Source organism: Podarcis tiliguerta, assembly GCF_965153285.1.
Source record: "Podarcis tiliguerta genome assembly, chromosome: 12".
Classification (NCBI taxonomy): domain Eukaryota; kingdom Metazoa; phylum Chordata; class Lepidosauria; order Squamata; family Lacertidae; genus Podarcis; species Podarcis tiliguerta.
This window is the reverse complement of record NC_139545.1, coordinates 54056123-54063914: the sequence shown is the minus strand read 5'-3', so window position 1 is coordinate 54063914 and position 7792 is coordinate 54056123.

Sequence of the window (7792 nt, the reverse complement as noted above, 5' to 3'; positions counted from 1 at the left end):
TCTGAAACACACACACTTCAGAGGTTGGAAGTAGGGCCAGAGAATTTTAAGGGTGGGGCACGTATGCCTTTGCTGCCTTCCCCACTTTAAGCCTGCACATGTATATCGAAATGCCTGAACAGGGTTAGTTACAAGGTGGTTTCATGTGATTGTCGGGAGCCCCATGAAGGCCCATAGCTCAGTAGCAGAGCATCCGCTTTGCATTCAGAAGGTTGCAGATTCGATCCACAGCAACTTCAGGTAGGGCTGGGAGAGAACCCTGGAGAGATGCAACCAGTCAGTTTAGAGACAATACTGATCTAGATGCACCAATTGTCTGGCTCCAAATAAGGCAGGTTCCTATGCTCCTATGACTGTGAGCACTTCACAAGTGCTGACACTGTTATGTAAGAAGGATGCACATTTAGTTAATGTTACACTCTGGAGCTAATGGTATAAAGGACTCCCACTTTAGACGATAATGTGTAGCACATCATTTGATTCAAAATGTGTCAAAGCTGCATTTGGAGGGGCCCCCTGCTCATGATGCTGAGTGGGATCATAGACTTCTGCCCCAGATGGCTTCCAGTACCATTGGTTCCTTGGGCTAGCATTGTATTGCTAAACATGAGGCTGGATTCTCATTTGGTGCAACCATCTTGGCAAGATGTGTGAAGATGCCCAGCGAAGGAGGATGAGCTGCTTACACAGAAGGTTTTGAAATCAAGGCCACGCTCCTTTCTTAAAGATACACATTTACCAATTAGAAGAACCATAGCTTAGTGGTAGTGCTTTGTGTGCAGAATGTCACCGGTTCAATACCTGGCATCTCCAGGCAGGGCTGGGAATGTCCCCAGGAGATCCGCTGCCTGTCAGTGTAGACAGTATTGAGACAGATGGACCAATACTCTGACTCAGTCAGTATGTGGCAGCTTCTTGTGTTTCTATGTTCCTAAAGAGGTGGGCTTTTTAGCTTAGGCACCAGAGTGTTCACAAGACATCTCATATGCCATTGCTGGCGCCATTGTCCCCTTCCGTCTTTAAAATCCTACTGTCTGCAAGAACAATGCTGAGCTTTCCCACATGGTGAGCAGATAACAACATGTTAACATCAGTTAATAAGCTGTGCTTGGCCCTATACAGAATTCCTGTGGATTTTGATGGAAATTATAGGGACTGGAAGACCAGCTCTGACCGCTTCGATGTTCTTTATGCTGTGGGCAACACAATTTCATGGGCTGCAATTGTTGGCTAGGCGGGATGGAGGGGAGCAGACATGCCATAACAAAGCACAGGTCTATTTGCATCAGGCAGTGGGGGCAGGGATTTCATACAGACCCATCATGTTTTCCAAACAGCATTTACCGTTTTCCTAATGCATAATAAAACAAACAAACACAGATTGCAACCTCATGCTTAACAACAACAACAACAACAACATCGATTTCAAGAGGCTATGCAAGCCATACAGAAGTGAAGCAGCTTGCTCCTGCAATGAAGTGTAAAAGACTATTTTGAAAGGTTAAGTGAGTATTGTATACCTTTAATTCATTTCTAATAAATGCTGTTGTTTTTTTAAATTTTATTATTATGCCACCCATCTGACTGGATTGCCCCTTTTGCTGCTCCTCTTTTCTGCACCAAGAAGATAGGCAGCAGTTATCTCAGTATCCCTCTTATTGTGTAAGGAAGTTCCCACAAAGGTCAAACTTTTTGCAATAAAGAAAGTGATGGGGAAATGCACTGGAAAGTGTTAGATCACCCTTGATTGATGTAATATCATCTAATCTTCCTGCAAACAAATGAAAACAAATGCTCAATAAACAGGTTCTCTGGAAGCACCTGAGACACAGCAGCAGCTCTTATTTAAAACTCAGTATGAAGATGACTCTTTTATGGGGACTCCAAAAATCCCACCAGATTCCCACCAAATCCCACCCTGCCTCATAACAGAGACAGCCCTGAATTTACCTGAACACACCTATGGAATAGAACATTTTTCAGTCACTTGTTTCACTTCTGCCAGACAGATGCACACATGCCAATGTGCTGGCAACCATTAGCTAGTGACAATGGAAGTAGGTCATGCTGGTCAATAGGGTCAGTTTCCTGCAGGCCCAATATGTCTCTCATGTCTCTCTCACCCTTTGGGGTGGGAGCATTGCAACAAAAAGATCTTCTGTCTCTTTTATCCAGCCTGGAAGCAGCACATTGCTTTACAAGGAGAATCCGGACCAGCCATTTCCCTCATAACACATGGGAGGCTACCATTCTGGGTGGCACCTTTGCCAGTTGGCTTCCAGACAGGCAAAGCTTATTCATGTTTCCAAGTCCCAGCCAAGTTCAGCAATGAAGCCTGGAATGTTTTAAAGTGGGAGGGGGGGGGGAAGGACTGGGAAAACATCCAGGACACACTGGGTAGTTTTGTGCCAGGAAGAGAATGGATATGTTTGTTATTTATTTCAGAGACAGTGTGAAATGTGTGTGAGAGGCTGCTTCCAAACTGGGCATTTACCATGGAATAGCCATACTTGTTTCATTCACAGGGCATCTGCATGACGTTGTGAACAAAACATCATTCTCTCGTGTTTTCCCTGTTCAATGTCTGTCCCCCCAGAGCTCAGAAAATACAACTTTTTTAACTGCTTGGAATAGCTGCATAATTTATTCAGGCATAAATGGCCTATTGTGAAGCTATTCTAGCCAATAGGATTGCCCTAGAGTTTTTCTAGTTAAACTTCTTTATATATTAATGATAATAATGGTCTGTCTCTCCTCTCTAAGAATCAGCTCTATCATTTTAACCCTTCCCTTTCCGAATGCAATGGCTGTTATCTGTGATTCCCAACTCCTAATTGCAGCATGGGAGAAATCATGGTTGCAGGGGGGGGGAGCAGTGTTTAACCCTTTCCTCCCTCACAATGGTCCCAATGGAAATTGGGGGGAGGGGCAACATGTGAGGCTGGGTAAAGCAGGACTGACAGATGAGCTGAAATAAGGAGCTTACAGATGAGCTGAGATTTAAGAAGGGCGTGTATAAAAATGGAAGAAAGGGAAAAACACAAAGGAAGAGAATACATGAGTAGTCAACAGTTGCAGGGTGCAGCTCAGGCTGGCTAAAGCTCAGAAGGAAGTCAGGTTTGCAAGAGAGGTTAAAAATAATTTTTATAGTTTTTTTGGCTGTGTTAGAAACAAGATGATGAAGAAGCAAGTGGTAGTTCCTCTGTATGGAGAAGATGGTGAAATGCTATTGGGTGACAGAAAGAAGGCAGAACTACTCAACACCTATTTTCCTCTGTATTTCCTCTGTATGTAGCCCAACCAGGTGATAACAGAATGATGGAAGGAGTGAGCTGCATCCCAAGATAGAAAAAGAGATAGTAAGGAAATACCTAGCTACTTTAAATACCGTATTTTTCTCTCTATAACACTCACCAAGCCTTATGAGGAATGGTTGAAGGAGCTAGGTATGTTTAGCCCGGAAAAGAGGAGACTGAGAGGAGATATGATAGCCATCTTGAAATATCTCAAGGGCTGTCACATGGAAGAGGGAACAAGCTTGTTTTCTCTTGCTCTGGGGGTTAGGACCTGAACCAATGGCTTTAAGTTACAAGAAAGGAGTTTCCAACTAAACATCAGGAAAAACTTTCTGACAGTAAGAGTTGTTCACCAGTGGAATGGTCTCCCTTAGGAGGTAGTGGACTCTCCATCATTTAACAGAGGTTAAATGGAGGTTTTTAAGCAGAGGTTGGATGGCCATCTGTCGTGGATGCTTTAGTTTAGATTCCTGCATTGCAGAGGCTAGACTAGATGACCCTTGGGGTCCCTTCCTACTCTACAGTTCTATGATTCTATGTCCACTAGGGAAGTCTGAAGTTGCTATTCCACTTCTAGGTTGAAGCAGAACAGCGACAATTGGATGCTGCTATATCATATGTCACCAATGTAGCACCTGCAAGTGTCACGTGTGCTCACAGAAGCCTTGCTTGGTGCCTACAGAGTTGCATTGACCCACTGAGATTAGCCTTTGACCTATAGAAGGTCTTTTTCCAAACCTATTTGCAGCATGAGCGTGATTTCAGGGTGGGGGTTACGGCTGGGGAACAGAAGAGTTGCGACACAGATGTGGTGCACACAAATTATTTTTGGTGACCCCTGTGGTAAATCATCCACGTCTAGAAGCACCCACAAAAACTGAACTCAGTACCACAGGAGTCCAATAGAAAGTGGCCATCAAGTTATAAAAACATGTGGGGAAAGTCCTTTCTCTTCCCCTCCTGCATACCATAATGAAGATATGGTGGCCATCTGTTCCGCTTTGCATAGGGCATTCTTCTTTTGAAGGGCTGCCGGTCCAAGTCCAGTTTAAGGTTAAAGAGGAGTAAGAAGGGTGGGCAAGAGGGAACCTTGAAGTTGCCAATCAACTGTTAGCATCTGTACAACTAACTGAGCAAACCTTATGCCAGTGGTGGGTGGAGCCAGAGGCAAAAATGGGTGGAGCAATTAATGTAAATATTTGAACTATTAGCTAGTTTCACTTCCTAATTGGAAGAGAGGGCACTTGCACAGTCCTCTCTATCTTCAATCCAGGCAAGAAAAAGGCACTATTAGAGTTTAAGGACACATTCCAAGCAGGAAAAAAACAATGAAAGGTGGTACAAAGCAGGGCTCATATTGGGGAATTGGTGAGCCTTGGGAGTTCCAAGGCCCAAAATGACAGTCCTGAAGGGCCACAGTTGGCCTCCACACCTGAGCTTCCACATCCCTGCTGTAACTACCGAAGAGGTACAGTGGTGCCCTGCAAGACGAATGCCTCGCAAGACGGAAAACCCGCAAGATGAAAGGGTTTTCCGTCTGCAGAGGCGCTTCGCAAGACGAATTTCCCTATGGGCTTGCTTCGCAAGACGAAAAATGACGAAAAATTTTGAATTTTTTTTTCCGCTCCAAAACCCCTTTTCCTGAAGCGCTAAGCTGCTAAAAGCATTTTAGCAGCAAAACCGCTCATCCCCCAAGCCTTAAAAAGCCGTTTTTAGCCCTTTAATTGTCAATAGCGCTAATAGCGCTAATCCGCCAATGGGCTTGCTTCGCAAGACGAAAAAACCGCAAGACGAAAAGACCCGCGGAACGGATTCTTTTCGTCTTGCGAGGCACCACTGTACTTCCTTTTGTTTGCCCAAACCAACATCACTTGGTGATCTTACATTTACTAGTTCATTGTAACAGTTCACATAGTCTCGAACTGTTTGTAGCCACTCACTTTCCTTGCCAGCAGTATCTACAACTGAAACAAAATTTGGAGCAGGCCTGTACTGAGAAATTCTGTGTTTTGAAGTTCTCAAATTTAAATTGCTCCACTTTGTAAACCTCACATAAGAATACTTGGTGCATTTTAAAGTAAGTGACATCTGGCATAAACTTAACCCATTTAATATTTTGTACATAATGTTTTCTCCTAAAATTTATCACATCCTCAGCAGTGAGGGGGTATTAAAAGGAAATTTGAATTCATGAGAATATATGTTCAATCATTTTTGTAAGAAAATGAACACAGGAAACCACCTTATACTGTACTGAGTCAGACCATTGGTTCATCTAACTCAGTACTGTCTATACTGATCAGAAGCAGTTCTCCAGGGTTATAGGCAGGGGTCTCTTCCAGCAGGGGTGCCATATTTCAAAAGTTGTTGAGCTTTTTTGGCATAATCGCATTTCAAAAATGACGGTTTTGAGCTATTTTTAAGGAAATTGGCAAAAACAACATTGCTGACATGGGTTGCCATACATCCAGATTTCCCCGGGCATTCCAACTGCAGTATTCCATGTATGTCCAGGAAATTCTGGACGTATGGTTTTGTATAATTTGGAATATTTAATGTGATTTGATTGGATTGTTAAAATGGAAAATTTAATAAAAATTATTTTTTAAAAAAGAAGGTAATTCTGGACGTATGGCAACCATACTTCCAGTCCCCAGTTAGGTAGAATTTGAATGCAATTTATCAGGGCAAGTGGTTGATTTTGCATGGAGTTCCCAGAGCAGGGAAGAGGGTGAAAGACACTCTCATTGACCTGGGACACCAGCTTTCTGTCAGCTTGAAGCCATAGTCCAAAGCAAACCCTCTGACAACAACTCATCTATTCAAAGTATGAGAGGATTAAAAAACCAGCTAAGGTGTGTGCTTTGCGCTAACCGCAGGCAATACGTTCAACAACAACAGAAAGAATGAAAGAAAAAGAAACGAGAGAGAGGGAGTTTGGTGCAATAATAATAAAGTGAGGGATTAGGAAGATATTTTTAACACCACATCTGTCATATTAATGGCTAACTGCTGGTTTAATTGCTGTAATCTTCCTCCGTCTGTTTTGATTTCTTAAAAGAAATACAGCTATCCTTCCTCAAACCAAAGCTTCCCTTGACACCTCTAACATTCTTATTCAGAAACTGAAATAAGTTCCCTGGGGTACACAGAAGCTCAGTGGTCTCTCTTCTGGTACTTTGCCTGTGTAGCAAAGTCAAAGAAGTTGGACTTTGCTATGGCATTTTCTCAGGGTAGCTTTTCCAGGTGATAATATCCTCATGCAGCAACAGTCTGAAGCCTCAAAAGTAGAAATGAATTTGATAAAGGCAAATCAATTGATACACAACATTGGTTCGGAACAAATACAGGCCACCCATAGCACATGGTTTTAATGCTTCTCTCCATCCAAATTCTCTGCACATAGACAACTAGGGCATTATGAAAGATGTCCAGAACCCATGTCCCTGAGGTTCCAGATTTCCACATGCATGGAGTCTTTGATCTGGGGGAGTATTCCAACACGTCATTCCCTATATAGCATTATGCTCTCTAGAATATGTGGCTATAAGAGAAGAAACAAGGAGTTCCAACCTAATATTTGGCTTTTGATAGATAAATATATGAAGTAGCTGCGTATCTTAAGTAGCTAATGATGTCTAAGTGCTTACTCATGGGTAGCAATATATCCACATGTATCCTGAAGTACTTTTTCAGCATTTGGCTACATCTAGAGAAGGGATGAGGGATGAGGAAATTCCAGTCCAGTTTCAGAATGTGGCCTTTCAGACCTCTCTGTCTACCCAAAAGGATAGACTCTCTTCAGACCATGCCCACCCTCCATCCTGCTCTGCATCCTAGTTGAGTGTTTTTGCCTGGCTGGAATGTGTCCTTGAACTGTGATAATGCCTCTTCCTTGCCTGTTTGGGGTGGGTAGTGGGGGTTGTACAGAAACCTGTGGCTGCTGTTCACTGTGCAATATTAAGAAATACAGCTGTTGCTTTGCCCATTTCGGCTCCTGACTCCACCCACTAATGGGATGCAGCCAGCCTCCAGAAGGGTGCCCTCAAGGGAATGCAACATTTGAATTGAAAAAGGTTCCCCGTCATCTAGGATGTCTATGGCTAAGCTGCCCTCCTGTGGTGGTAGCATGTACTTTAGAAGTGAGGTCAGCAGAAATCAGCAGCTGAAACTCGTCATGGCATGATTATGAACAACATCAATTGCTAAAGTCTGCAGATCAAGATGCTGTTAAAAGTACAGGTGCAGGTGCTGGCAAAACAACCCTAGAGTTGCAACCCTAATCTCTGTGCTCCAACATTTGCCCCAAGTTACACTGTTGCCCCCAAGGATAGCAATTTTATAGCTGCATTACATGCATCTGATCATGTCTCTGGAAAATAATATTCATGAATATTAACAGATATTTATCTAGATACTGCTAGATAAACACTAAAGTTGGGAGAGAATATTTTGGCAAACTTCTATATGAAATCCGAAAAACTGTCAATGGTCAA